The sequence below is a fragment of the Sus scrofa genome, chromosome 12 (assembly GCF_054392235.1).
Source record: "Sus scrofa isolate SSC_HxYL_T2T_F1_AM1 chromosome 12, Sscrofa_HxYL_maternal_Yorkshire_Landrace_v2.0, whole genome shotgun sequence".
In the NCBI taxonomy this organism is placed as follows: domain Eukaryota; kingdom Metazoa; phylum Chordata; class Mammalia; order Artiodactyla; family Suidae; genus Sus; species Sus scrofa.
Window position 1 is genome coordinate 59,466,493 of NC_139394.1, and position 14,178 is coordinate 59,480,670.

General features: G+C 52.4%; 1 protein-coding gene across 5 annotated transcripts in view; it reads left to right on the forward strand.

The window, feature by feature from the left end:
- NTN1 (netrin 1) overlaps window positions 1-14,178 on the forward strand; it is a 241,409-nt gene that overhangs the window by 136,600 nt on the left and 90,631 nt on the right.

The following is a 14,178-nucleotide window of genomic DNA, read 5'->3' on the forward strand; positions in this document are numbered from 1 at the left end:
CAAAGTCCTCCCAAATTTGGTTCATAGCTATAGTGACTTTGATGGGAGGCTTCGGGTTTGGGGCAGTGGCTTTTATTTCCCAGAGTCCTCCTGGCCAGACTACAAGGAGGCCATGACATTTGATGTAGAGCAGGGGAGGGGGTCTAGGGGAGCCTTCCACACCAAGGCATAACCCTGGACCCCCACCCCCATCCCTTGTGCTGTTGTTTCTGATTAAACTGTCCTATTGTTTTACTCTTTTTGGGGGTTGGGGGGAACACTCCCATGGCATGTGGAGGTTCCCAAGCCAAGGATTGCACTCTTATTGCAACAGTGACAATGCTGAATCCTTAACCTTCCGTGCCACCAGAAAACTCCTTAGCATTTTACTTTTCATGAATAAAGGTAATGCTGCTTCATTGTAGAAAACTAGTGGCTCAACGGGTTAAAAACCTAGCATAGTATCCGTGAGGATTCGGGTTCGATCCCTGGCCTCGCCCAGTGGGTTAAGGATCTGGCATTGCTGCAAGCTGCAACATAGGCCACAGATGCAGCTCGGACTCCCGCATTGCTCTGGCTGTGTCATAGGCCTGTATCTGCAGCTGTGATTCAACCCCTAGCCTGGGAACTTCCATGTGCTGCAGGTGCTGCCCTAGAAAGAAAGAAAAAGAAAAAGGAAAACTTGGAAGACAGACTAGGAATAAAAGAAGAAAATGCAAGTACCAGTTAATCCCACGAGCCCAAGGGACTGTGTTAACACCTTACAGTATCCGTCACCTTGTAGATCTTCTGTGTGTGTGTGTGTATGTTTCTGTAACACAGACACACTGCTTTTTACTTACTAAGTTGTTGCTGTCTTTCTATGTGTTGGAATGGTCTTCTACTCTGTAGTTTTGTGGGGCTGCAAAGTATTGTATCTGTGGATGTACCATGACTTATTTAATCAGGCATTGAAGTTGGGCATGTGGGCTTTTGGGCTATTTACAGATTTTTTGCACTCTAAGCTTCACAGTATTGAGTATCCGTCTCAATGGGTCTTTATGCCACTCGGTTCCCTTACGGTAAAGTCCCGGATGTGGAACTGCCGGTCCAAAGAGTAAGCACATGCTGAAAACTCTTAATATGTGTGGGTCACTGCTCTCTCCCAAATCACCCCAGTTTACGGCACGTGGACCGCTTGTCTGTATTTCCTCATGGGTATTGGGCACTAATTACTCTAAAAAATGTTAACCAACCTGGAAGACGAAAAGTTGTATTTGATTGTTTTAATTTGTACACCTTTGAGAACTTACAATAGAGGTAGAACATTTTTCCTAAGTTTATATTTTGTGGATTACCCATTGGGACATTCATACATTTTTCTAGTAAGAGTTCATCTTTTTTCTTTTTTTTTTTTTTTTTGGTCTTTTTAGGGCCACACCTGCGGCATGTGGAGGTGCCCAGGCTAGGGGTCTAATCAGAGCTGTTGCTGCCAGCCTATACCACAGCCACAGCAACTCCAGATCCGAGCCACGTCTGTGACCTACATCACAGCTCATGGCAACGCCGGATACTTAACCCACTGAGTGAGGCCAGGGATCAAACCTGCAACCTCATGGTTCCTAGTCGGATTTGTTTCCACTGCGCCATGACAGGAACTCTCATCTTTTTTCTTTAATGAACTCTTTATATGAAAGATGTAACTTTTGGTCCCTCTTCTGTCTTAGAGATATTTTTCTCAGGTTGTTATTGCTTTTACTGAAATTTTTAAATTGTGGTACTTTTTGGCATATCAAGTTTAAAATTGTCATATAGGAGTTTCCTGGTGGCCTAGCAGTTAAGGATTTGGTGTTGTCACTGCTGTGATCCCTGGCCCAGGAACTTAAGCATACTGTGAGCACAGCCAAGAAGTAAATAAAATAAGTCATAAGTCAAATACATGTTTTGCAGTGTTTGCTTTTGGTGTCATCCTTTGAAAAGCGATTTTTGACCCCAGGATTATATAACTACTTACCTTTTCTTCCAATAATTTTTGCAGCCTCATTTCTTACATGTAAACTTTTCTTTTTCTTCCTCTCTTTCTTTCTTTCTTCCTTTTTTTTTTTTTTTGGTGTTTTTAGGACTGCACCTGTGGCATGTGACAGTTCCCAGGTTAGGGTTCAAATTGGAGCTGTAGCCAGCGGCCTATACCACAGCCACAGCAACACAGGATCCTGAACCTTGTCTGCGATCTACACCACAGTTCATGGCAAAGCCAGATCCTTAACCCACTGAGTGAGACCAGGGCTTGAACCTAAGTCCTCATGGATGCTAGTCGGGTTTGTTACTGCTGAGGCACGATGAAAACTTCCTCACATGTAGATTTTTTTTTTTTTTTTTTTTTTTTTTGTCTTTTGGGGGCCGCACTCGAGGCATATGGAGGTTCCCAGGCTTGGTGTCTAATCAGAGATATTGCTGCCGGCCTACACCAGAGCCACAGCAATGCAGGATCCAAGCCGAGTCTGCGACCTACACCACAGCTCATGGCAACCCCTGATCCTTAACCCACTGAGCAAGGCCAGGGATCGAACCCACAACCTCATGGTTCCTAGTTGGATTCATTTCCGCTGCACCACAGCGGGAACCCCATGCAAACTGTCCGGGATTTCTAGATGGAAGGAGTGGGAGTAGAGTGTAGTAGCTATTGTGCTTCCCAATAGTCAGCCCGTCTCAATACCACTAATCACCTCACCTATCTTTTTTTTTGCCTCAACTTTCCCCCTATTTTTAGGATATAAACAGGTCTTATTTTGGAATTTCTATCTGCTTAGGTGCTGTCTCTATTCTTAGGCTAGTTCATTAGCATTTTGACTCTTGGGGCTCATGATAAGACTTGGGGCAGCTTCACGGTCTGGACCCCAGCAGCAAGTCTTAGAATCTGCTTATAATTGCCGTCCTTCCTGATGACAGCAAACCATCTGTAGCACTGGAGAGCTTGTCCCCAGGGACCCTGAGCACAGCGACTCTGTCTTTTGAACCAACGAGAGCTGAGATCTGCGGGCAGCCTGTGGCTTGTCCCCTGCCCCTCAGCCTCGCTCTCATGGCGCCCGATCCCCAGGAGAGGCGAGTCCCTCCGTTCCTACATCTCATCATCACATCCGTTTTTCTTAAAAATCAGCAACCCCCCTCTGCTGACTCATGTTCTCTGACTCTTGGATGCTTTTCTTCCATAATTGGGTGGGTGTGCCGGGCACCATCCTTGCTTTTTCCTTCCCAAGGTGGGGACCTCAGGGTGGAAATTGGAGGCGGACACGGAGCTCCAGGGAGCGCGGGACGCCCCTTCCCCCTCCCCTCCCTGGGCTGTTGCCCTGACAGTGAGTAGGACAGACCATGCTCGGTGCCCTCCCCCGACTCCACTTCCTGAGCTGCAGGGCGCTTGCGGGTGGAAGCCTGCTGGGGGTTCTGCCCAGACTCCCGGGAGCCCCACGGCCACAGCTTGTGCAGGACCTAATACGGGCCCCGGCCACACTCAGCCCACACTCAGCCCTGCCTTCTTTGCCGACCGTGACAGTGACCGTGTTGAGGGCCAGGTGGTCGCCGGACGACGAAAAGGAAGTCCTGCTGAGGCCTCCTGTTCACTCATCGGTCTTGTGGCTGGGCATCCACAGTGGGAGATGCTGTGGGGACTTAAAAGAAGCCGGCTTTACTGTCCCCGGGCCTGTTGGCTCGAGCAAGGGGGGTGAGTCTCCGGCTCCGGGACCTGACTGCCTTGGCTTGAACTCTGATGCTGCCTCTCCTTTGATGCTTGGAAGAATGACTTCACTTTCCTGTGCCTCAGTCTCCTCGTCTGTCAACTGGGAGTGTAGAACAGGGTTCTGAGCGGATGAAACGGCCTGGTCTATACGGACATTTCCCCGTGCCTGGCACATGCTTCCTGTTCGCAGTCAGTGTGGTCGTTGTTGGGTGTGTATGGCTTTCCTACACATCCAGCTGCTGCAAGCTCTGTGAGAGCCCTCTGTCCTTTTAAATTTTTTTTTAATTTAATTTTATTTTTGGCCACGCCTAGCGCATGTGGACGATCCTGGGCCAGGGATGGACCCTGCTCCACAGCAGTGACCCGAGCCCCAGCAGTGACAGCACGGGGTTCTTAACCCACCGCGCCACCGGGGAACTCCCCTTTGTTCTCTTCGGTATTTGCCGTCGCACAACCTGCCTGCAGAGTGGACGCTCATTAAATATCTATTAATGATAATATCGATATAATTATGTCACCCCTTATTGTGCTGGGCTGGTTAGCACATGATCTGATCTAATCTGCACTGAGGGTTTTTTAAAAGCGTTTTTTATTAGAGTTGATTTATAATGTTCTGTCAATTTCTGCTGTAGAGCCATGTGACTCAGTGATACACTTATGTACATTCTTTTTTCACACTGTCCTCCATCATGTTGCATCCCAAGTGACTGGATATAGTTCCCCGTGCTACACAGCAGGATCTCATTGCTTATCCACTCCAAATGCAATAGTTCGCACTTACTAACCCCCGACTCGCAGTCCGTCCCCCTCCCACTCCATCCCTCTCCCCCTCGGCACCCACAAGTCTGTTCTCCAAGTCCACGAGTTTGTTTCTTTTCTGTAGATAGGTTCATTTGTGCCATATATTAGATTCCAGATATAAGTGATATCATACGATAATTGTCTTTCTCTTTCTGACTTCACTTAGCGTGGAAGACTCTAGTTCCATCCATGTTGCCTCAAATGGCATTATTTTATTCTTTTTGGTGGCTGAGTAGTATTCCATTGTGTTATGTACCACATTTTCTTAATCCGTTCATCTCGATGGACATTTAGGTTGTTTCCACGTCTTGGCTATTGTGAATAGTGCTGCAATGAACATATGGGTGCATGTGTCTCTTTTAGTGAAAGTTTTATCTGGATATGTGCCCAGGAGTGGATTGCTGGGTCATATGTAGTTCTATATTTAGTTTTCTGAGGTACCTCCGTACTGTTTTCCATAGTGATTGTACATTCCCACCATCTGGGGGGAGGGGGCTGTTCCCTTTTCTCCATACCCTCTCCAGCACTTGTCATTCGTGGACTTGTTCGTGATGGCCATTCTGACTGGTGTGAGGTGGTACCTCACTGTGGTTTTGACTTGCATGTCTCTAATAATTAGTGATGCCGAACATTTTTTTCATATGCCCTTTGGCCACCCGTATGTCTTCTTAGGAGAAACGTGAGCACCACGAAGGGTTGAAATTAGGCGTTACATCTTTTTTACAGATGAGCAGCCTGATGCCCAAAGCTTGGGGTGGGGGGTGTCGGTCTAAGTCATTGGCCAGCGAGTGTCCAGGTGACAAGTGGCGGGGCCAGCAGTCATCTGCTATCAGCCTGGCTCCTGAGCGGAGTCAGACTGAATGGGTAGGTGACCAGGGGATGCGGGGGGCAGGGGGGAAGGCAGAGAGGCACTGAAAGAAGTAGAGAGTGAGGTTCCTTGAAAGAACCCGGTAGGATCTCGTGCAGCGGTGTCATGCGCGGAGGGCTGGCGGGGTGTCAGGAGGGCGGCGGGCGGAAAGGACCAGCTGCGGATGTGGAAGGAACTGGACAGTCACTCTGGCCCCGCTTGGGCTCACCTGGCTTGGGGGCCAGGGGCCGTGAGGGATGCGGACGGGGATGGGGGACAGCTCGGATGGCTGGCAGGAGGTCTGTGGCCGGAGGGGAAGGGGGAGCCACAGGAGACAAGCATGCGTCGGGGGCGGGGGGACACGAGGACTCCCAGCCCGTGAGTTCACCCTGCAGAGGGCCACAGCTGCCAGCCAGGGGAGGGGGCTTGTGCTTCGGGTGGGCGGCCAGCGCGTGCGGCCTGGAGGAGCTGCTTTTCCCCTGGGGGGCCGGCGCCGTGTAGCAGGCTGCCGCGTGTCCCGTGTCCCCCCCCTTGGTGGAGCTGGAGAAGACAGCCGTGGAGCGGCAGGTGGAAGGAGGGGAGTCAGGGAGACAGGTCCGATGGTGGGTGGGGGCCAGGCGGTGGGAGGCCAGAGAAGGCATCTGGGTTTTATTCCCATTGCGAAGGCAGCTCCAGGGTGTGTGTTGAGCTGAGATGTGAGAGAATCCTGTTTCCGTTTCAGAAGATCACCTGGCTGCTCTGGAGGAGGCAGCGGGCAGGCCTTGGGGGTTTCTAGGTGAGAGATGGAGGCCTGGGTGCGGAAGGAATGATGGAGAGAAGTGGGCATCTGTGGGGTCTGTGGGGGCGGGCGTGTCACCAGGACTTGGTGGGTGGCTTGTGGGGATGAAAGGTCGGAGAGATGGACCTGCTCAGCATCTGTCTCCCTGACTCTCCAGGGACTCTGGGGCTTCGGTGCCCGAGTCCTCTATGCTGTCAGCTCCCGCGTGGCGTGTCTGGGTGCTCGCGTGCAGCCGGTGACTGTTGAGCCACCACTCTTGCCTGGTGGCTCCAGAGACGCCAAAACATAGAAGAGTGTGAGGGGTGCACAGAAGCCCGGGTCCCGCCTGAGCTCGAGGCTGTGACTTCACTGGACCAGCGATGGTGTCTGTACCCCCTCCAGTGACCCCGGTCCCTGGGCCTTGGTTCTAGAAGCAGGTGCCTTGTTTGTGAGGAGGTTCAGGAGCCGGGGGAAGTCATGTCTTTGTGCCTTAGAGCCATCGGTGGGGGGGGGTTGCAACACCCTTGGTGGGTGCCTGGGGACCCCCAGGTCAGGCTGGGCGATGCTGTCTCTGTTGTTCCTCGACGTAGTCAGGATTTGTCACCTCTGGAAGGCAGGGGATGGGGTGGGAAAGGCAGAGGCTTCAGAGTGGGGCAGACATGGATTTCCTCCCGCCTTGTGTTCCCACGGGTCACCTGTCCACGTGCTTGTCCCCTGGGCTCTAGGACAGAGGTAGCCCTGAGCCCTAAGGGAGGTGGCAGGGAGGCGTGCGCCTTGCTCACAGGTAATAGCTGGCCACGTGTAGCCTTCCCTTCCTTTCCCAGGCGCCGGGGGAGCCAAGGAAAGCTGAGGCAGGTGGCCCAGTGCTGGTCCTCCAGGAGTTTCTGATCTTGTTTGGAGACCCCGCCCCTGTCCCCCAGAGGCATAGCTGGAGTGGCCACCTGCGTCCTGGGCAGCCTGCGCACCAGCTGCCCCTCCAACGCAACCACCAGAGCTGAATCCATCTGCGCCCCCCAGCCCTGCCCCAACTCTGGGTTTGCCCCTTTGGTCCCTGACACCTCTTGGACCCTAAAGACCTCAGGGCATCCCAGATGCCTCCCGCTCTTCCTGCGCTGGCGTCCACCCCCAAGTTTGCCCCACCCCCCTCCAGTGGGTGTCCTTCCCCCATCCCCAACATCCCACCTGCCTCAGGCCCCCAGCCCACAGCCTGCCACCCAAGTTTGCGGGACCCTGTAGCACAGTGGTCGTCTGACCTACTGTGAGTGTGGCCCGATTATCTTAGGGTCTCTCCTCACTCCCATAATCCTTGTATCTAATCCTAAAAGGATCTTTTAAGAAATACTGATTCATCCTACTGTATAGCACAGGGAGCTATATCCAGTCTCTTGTGATAGAACCCGATGGAAGATAATGTGGGGAAAACATTACTTGTATGACTAGGTCGCTTTGCTCTACAGCAGAAATGGACACAGCATTGTAAATCAACTCTAATACAAATTTATTTTTAAAAAGATACTACGTGTCACAAAGCAACCAAAAAAAAAAAAAATATATATATATACTTACTGATTCAAAACACTTGAATTTCAGGGAGTTCCTGTTGTGGCTCCAAATAGACTCTGCCATTGTTTCCATGCGGTTATGGGTTCGATCCCTGGCCTCGCTCGGTGGATTAAGTATCTGGCATTGCCGCGAACTGCGGTGTAGGGGACAGATTTGGCTCTGATTTTGACCCCTAGCCTGGGAACTTCCAGGTGCCACCGAAAATTTGAGTTTTCAGCCATTCCTTTCTCTTCATCTTACTTTCATTTGTTATCTGCGAATTCAAATAAAACTACAGTCCTGTTTCATGAAAAATGTTTTTCAAAGCTTTCTCTCTGGCCTCTGGGTGCGTATATACATAGAAAGATAAAGGGATATGTTCACTCAATGTGATGATTGTTTGGGGTAACGAGATTGGAAATGACTTCTGTCACTTTCTTTTCTGCACTTTTTTGAATTGCTTAAATTCTTTTTTTTTTTTTTTTTAATGGCCACACCGGCCATTAAAATTTAGTCCTGGGCCAGGGATTGAATCCGAGCCACAGCTGTGACCTACTCCGCAGCTTCAGCAACCGTGGATGCTTTAACCCACGGCACCAGGCTGGGGAGCGAACCCACACCTCTGAAGCCACCTGAGCTGCTGCAAGTCAGGTTCTTACCCCACAGTGCTGCAGGGGGAACTCCATTAAATTCTTTTTTTTAATTAAAGTGTCATTGATTCACAGGGTTGTGCCGGCCTCTGCTGCACAGCACCTTTGCATCTCAAACGCTTTATTTTCTCAGTAATACTGAGTCTAGATTCACCTCCACTGGGGAGGCGTTTCCATCATCTCTCTGCCTGGGGCTGGGCGGAGTTCCTCTCCTGTGTCTCTGCCCTGATCCCCTGTTTGTCTTCCAAGGGTGGCCTTCTTGCCATCCTCCAAATGTCCAGGCACACTGCTGCCTCGGGGCCTTTTTTTTTTTTGTCTTTTTAGGGTCGCACCTGCAGCATATGGAGGGTCCCAGGCTAGGGGTCCAATCAGAGTTATGGCTGTTGGCCTACACCACGGCCACAGCAACCCAGATCCTTAACCCACTGAGCGAGGCCAGGGATCGTACCCGCATCCTCATGGATCCTAGTCAGGTTTATTCCCGCTGAGCCCCAGCGGGAGCTCCCTTCAGGGCCTTGGCCCTGGCTTGCTTCTCCTGGACTGCGCTTCCCCCCGGGCAGCTCTGCAGCTCACACAGCTCTTGTTGTTGTTTCCACGCAGCTGTTAGAAGGTCTGACTTCCCGTGTCACCTGCAGGGCGAGGCCTCCTGGCCCTCCTCTGTAAAGTCACGGCATCCCTCTCCGACCCCCTGGCCGCCTTTCCTGCTTCTTTTTCCGTCATCACCGCCGCATCCCTTTCCCACGCCCTGCTTCTCCTCATGTGCCCGGGGACCGGGCGTCTCTCCTCCGTCACTGGCAGCTGGGATTTTGTCTGCTCGTGGCTGAATCCCCTGTGCCTGGCGCGGTGCCTGGCACGTGGGCTTTCAATAAATATTTGCTGAAATGAATGAATGACGTGCATTTAGCCCATTTTTAAATGGTCCATTTTGGCCTCTCGACCAGACCCCGGCCTCCTGGAGGGCAGGGCCTTGTTCTGTTTGTTTTGGCCCTCGTATCTCCTCGATTCCTTTTTGATGAATGAACGCTCAGCCCGGCCTCCTCCGACGTCTCTCTCTCAATAGAATTCGGCGTGTGTCACTTAGGTCTTTGAAAGGCTAGCTTTTGGGGTGGTTTCTATGTCCTCATCCAACCCCGTCCCCCAGTTCCTTGTCCCCCAGCCTCGGCTGGGTTCCTGCTCCCCGCCCCCCACACTCACACTGTGGGCTCATCGTGGCCTCACTGTGTCAGCCGTGTGCTTCCGTTAAACATTTCCAGCTCCAAGCCTTAGCTCCTGCTGTTCCACCTGCTGGGAACGCCCTTCCCCTTGGCCTCCCGGCAAACTCCTATGCATCCCTCACTTGCGTCGAATGCTTCTTTCTAGATCGTCCCTCCCCTCTAGCAGGGGCCGCTCCCCAGAGCACGCCGCCCTCCTTTGCTGGAAGATGAACTTGTCAAGCTGGCGACCACACCCGGCACCTCTTTGTGCCCCCCGCCCCGGGCCTGGCGCAGTGCCTGGCACGAGGCTGACCTGCATGTCTCGTGAGTCAGCGTAGAAATGGATGAGGCGGCCACACCGATAACATGAAGCTCCGGGTGACGAGAGCAGCATGGGTGTGGCCAGCCTGACTCCTGGCGTTTTCTGGGTGTCCCTGGTTCGAGGAATCTGGCTGCATCCTTGCACAGATTGTAAATGCTCACAGCCCGAGGGGAGTCCTCCCTCCCCTGAAACTGCTGCCCACACTTCACCTAAGAGGGGTGCCAGCTTCTCCCAAGCCCTGGACAACTGTTTAGTCCCCTTCCTGTCTCCCTGCCCTGGGGTCTCTGAGACTGTACCTCTCCAGTGGGAGGTTGAGGTCCATGGATGCAGCTAATTGCGTCCTCTGGGGGCGTCCGAGAAGGCGAGTGAGGACCCTGAGCTGGCAGCTCAGGTGTCTCTGTGCCGACTCAGCCTTTGGGGAGGTGGGCCTCAAAGACTTTGCCAGGACCTCCTATCAGTCCTCCTATCAATCCTGGGGCTGGGAAGAGCTTTCCTCTGTCCTGCAAATGACTGGTTGCCGGCCAGTCCCTCCCTAGCGATCACCGGGGCCCCCACCCTTCCTGCTTCCTGTGTGTCCTGTGCAGCCCGCTCTCCCTCAGGCCCAGGGTCCTGGGACTGCATTTGAAAAACAAATTGGAAGTTCCCATTGTGGCTCAGCAGTAAAAAACAAACCCAACTAGTATCCATGAGGGTGTGTGTTCGGTCCCTGGCCTCACTCCGTGGGTTAAGGATCTGGCGTTGCTGAGAGCATCTGTGTAGGTCACAGATGTGGTTCAGATCTGGTGTTGCTGTGGCTGTGGCTGTGGGGTAGCCTGGCAGCTGTAGCTCCAATTGGACCCCTAGCCTGGAAACTAGAGGTGAGGCCCTAAGAAGACAAAGAAAGAAAGAAAGAGAGAGAGAAAGGGAGAAACAGAGAGAGAAAGGGAGAAAGAAAAGAAAGATAGAAAGAAAGAAAAGAAAAAGAAAGGGAGAAAGAAAAGGAAGGAAGGAGGAAAGGAAGGAAAGAGGAAAAGAGAAACTAAGTGGGGTGGATGCAGACTATTCCGTTGGGAATGGACAAGCAGGGAGGCCCTGCTGTGCAGCGCGGGAAGCTTTGCCCGCTCTCGTGGGACAGGCCCTGAGGAGGGTGCTGTGCGAAAGGGCGTGTGTGTGTGTGTGTGTGTGTGTGTGTGTGTGTGTGTGTCTGTGTGTGTGTGTGTAGGACCCCCTTGCTGTACCATGAAATGGACATGACATTGTAAATCAGCGATCCTCTAATAAAAACAAAATTTAAAAACTTTTTAAAAGATGGTTAAAATAGATATTATAAACAATTTCATCCATGCATTTTGTAAAAAGAAAAGAAATCAGGTTGGCTGATGGGGTCTCCCTCTTTGTATGTTATAACCACCTGGGACCTTTTTTAAAAACTACCCAGGCCAGGGCCACACTTGGACTAATTCATCAGAGTCTTGCGGGGGCTGGGGAGGGACCACCACACTTTGGAAAAAAAAAAAAAAAAAGGCTTTCCAGGTGAGTCTCCTATGCAGCAGGACTGGAGAACCATCTGGATGGATGATGCCTCCCATCTGAAACCTGGCTCTTCCTTCCGTGCAGCCCGGTGCTGTCAGGGGCCCCGTTCAGCACACGGCGGCTGCTCACGACCCCTGCCCTGCCCGGCCGGTTCCAGTGCAAGGGGAGGGTGCAGACCAGTCTCTGCCTCACGACGCCCCGAGTTGGAGCTGAGGCCTGGGGTCTTTTTCATGGTGTCTGCTTTGCTGGGTGTTTGCAGACCTGAAATGCACCTCACCGGGACTGATCGATGCTGGGTCACGAGGGGAGAAAACTTGGTCTGAGACGTGACAGTCTCGTGTGGGAGGTTCCAGGCCCAGGGGGATGCCGACTGTGGAATGGGCACCCCACCCCCACCTTCCGCCTCCAACCCCAAGCCCCGACCCAAACCCTCTGAGTTCTCTACCTGGCCCCTCTTCCACTATGGGGACCCACTCCTGACTCCCTGGTCTCTCCTCTCCACCCCCATTCCTTTAGCTCAGGTCTTCGTGGCGGCTCACCTTTGCCAGATCTTTTGCGCCTCCACCTTCATCACCCACGTGATCTGGTGTCCCGTTCCCCCGCCCGTTATGGTTTATCACAGGATACTGAGTGGAGTTCCCATGCTGCAGAGAAGAACCTTGCTGTTTATCCAGCCTGTTTATAATCATTTGCATCTGCTAACCCCCAGCTCCCACTCCATGCCTTCTCCCTCCCTCCTCCCCCTTGGGAACCACACGTCTGTTCTCTATGTCAGTGAGTCTGTTCCTGTTTCGTAGATAAGTTCATTTGTGTTGTATTTTAGATTCCGTACATGAGTGGTATCATATGGTGTCTGTCTTTCTCTTCCTGACTTACCTCCCTTAGTATCATCTGTAGGTCTATCCATGCTGCTGCAAATGGCGTTATTTCATTCATTTTTTACGGCTGAGTAGTATTCCATTGTATAGTTGCATGTATCTATGTGTACCATGTCTTCATTATCCATTCCTCTGTCAGCGGACATTTAGGTGGTTTCCAGGTCTTGGCTCTTGTAAATAGTTGTATGCTTCCTGCCTCTGAGCCTTTGCACATCTGCTCCCACTGCCCCCTTCTTGGAAGACTCAGCCTGTCTCTTGCTCCCAGCGGTGGTTAATTCATTAGCAACTCAGGGACCAACTTCACAGTCCTTCCCGACGACCGTCTAATGCCCTTCTGACCCCTGAAACGGGGGATACTTTCGAGTCCATCAGCTTCCTCCAGAGTGGTAGAGCCCCTGGCACTCTGGGGTTAGATGGGGTTCATGGAGCCCATTCTGTCTGCAGAGACCAGACTGATTTGTTCTGGCGCCATCATTGCATCGACAAGTCATGGTCCTGCAGCTTCCGGGGGTATTTGTGTGGAGTCCTTGCCCGGAGTTGGCACCCTGGCCATCTGATTGGGCTTCCAGAGTCGACAAAAACGTGTGCATGGCACCCCTCTCCTCTTCGCTCCTCTCGTAGGCTCCGATCCTGTCTCCCTGTCTCTCCTGATGCTCTGTCCCCTGCTGCTTTCTGGAATCTTCCTCAAGTCATCCCCTCAACCCCACCCCCGAGGAGAAGTTATTGCAGACCTGGAAGGGACAGCCCTCCGTGCAAGGAGGGGCGGGAAGCTGTGCAGGTCCAGACCCTGGCTTAGGTCAGCGGAAGGACCACTCGCCTCTGTGCTTCAGTCATTACGGAACTAAACCCACCCAGCTGAAACATGTTCTATTCTGAAATAGTTAGGAAAAGAGGATACGTGGTCAGTGCCTATGTGCCCGCCCTCCAGCTTTATCAAATTGCAACATTAATTTTTTTTGCTTTATCCTTTTTTTTTTTTTTTTAAGAACTTGGTCTTTATGGAGCCCCCAGCTGCATCCTCTACTCCAGTCTTGCCAGCTGGGGGCATCCTGTGGTGTGAGGGTGAGGACACCCGCAACCAACGGGCACACCCTTCTACTCCCGTCACGCTCTCCTTGATGCAATTTAGGGTTTTCTGAGCTCCCATTGTGGCTCCGTGGCTTAAGGACCCGATGGCGTCTCTGTGAGGATGCTGGTTCGATCCCTGGCCTCGCTTGGTGGGTTAAGGATCCGGCGTTGCTGTGAGCTGTGGTGTAGGTCACAGATGCGGCTCGGATCTGGCGTTGCTGTGGCTGCGGCGTAGGCTGGCAGCTGCAGCTCTGAGTCAACCCCTGGCCTGGGAACGTCCATATGCCACAGGTGTAGCTGTAAAAAACAAGAATTTCGGGTCTTCCTGCCATGGGACCCCTGGCTCCTAACCCTTCCTTCCCAGCTCGTCCCTGCCCCGATCCTCATTTGTGCTCAGAAAGCGAGCAGAGTGAAGGCACGGGGAGACGCTGATCTTTTAGCATCCAAATAGGAATGTACATGGAAAGCCAGGAGAAAATAAATGACTCCTCACTCTGGCCGATTCTCTGCTTCAGGGATCTGGAGGGAGGCTGATGGTCCAGGACTCCCCGTGGTGGTTTATGTTTTTCTCGTACTGGTTTCTCTGCCTGGAGAGCTTCCCTCCCCTCCCCCGAACACCCAGCTCCTACCCATGCCGTAAGACCTTGCTCTGAGGACACCTCCTCCAGGAAGACTCCTCCACCGGCCCCCTCAGAAATCATCTCTAAACCCTCCCTGCCTGTTATCGGTGCCTAGAAGTTGAGTTTCATCCGTGCTTTGTCCCCTCCCTGCCAGAACGTAAGCTTCCAGAGGCCAGAGACAGTGTCTCTTGTTCACTTTTTTTTATTATTGTTTATGCACCTCATCCCCCCGCCCTGACATTGCCCAGGTCCATTATGACATGAAGCTGGAGTACAGGGGAAGTTTGCTGATTGAAT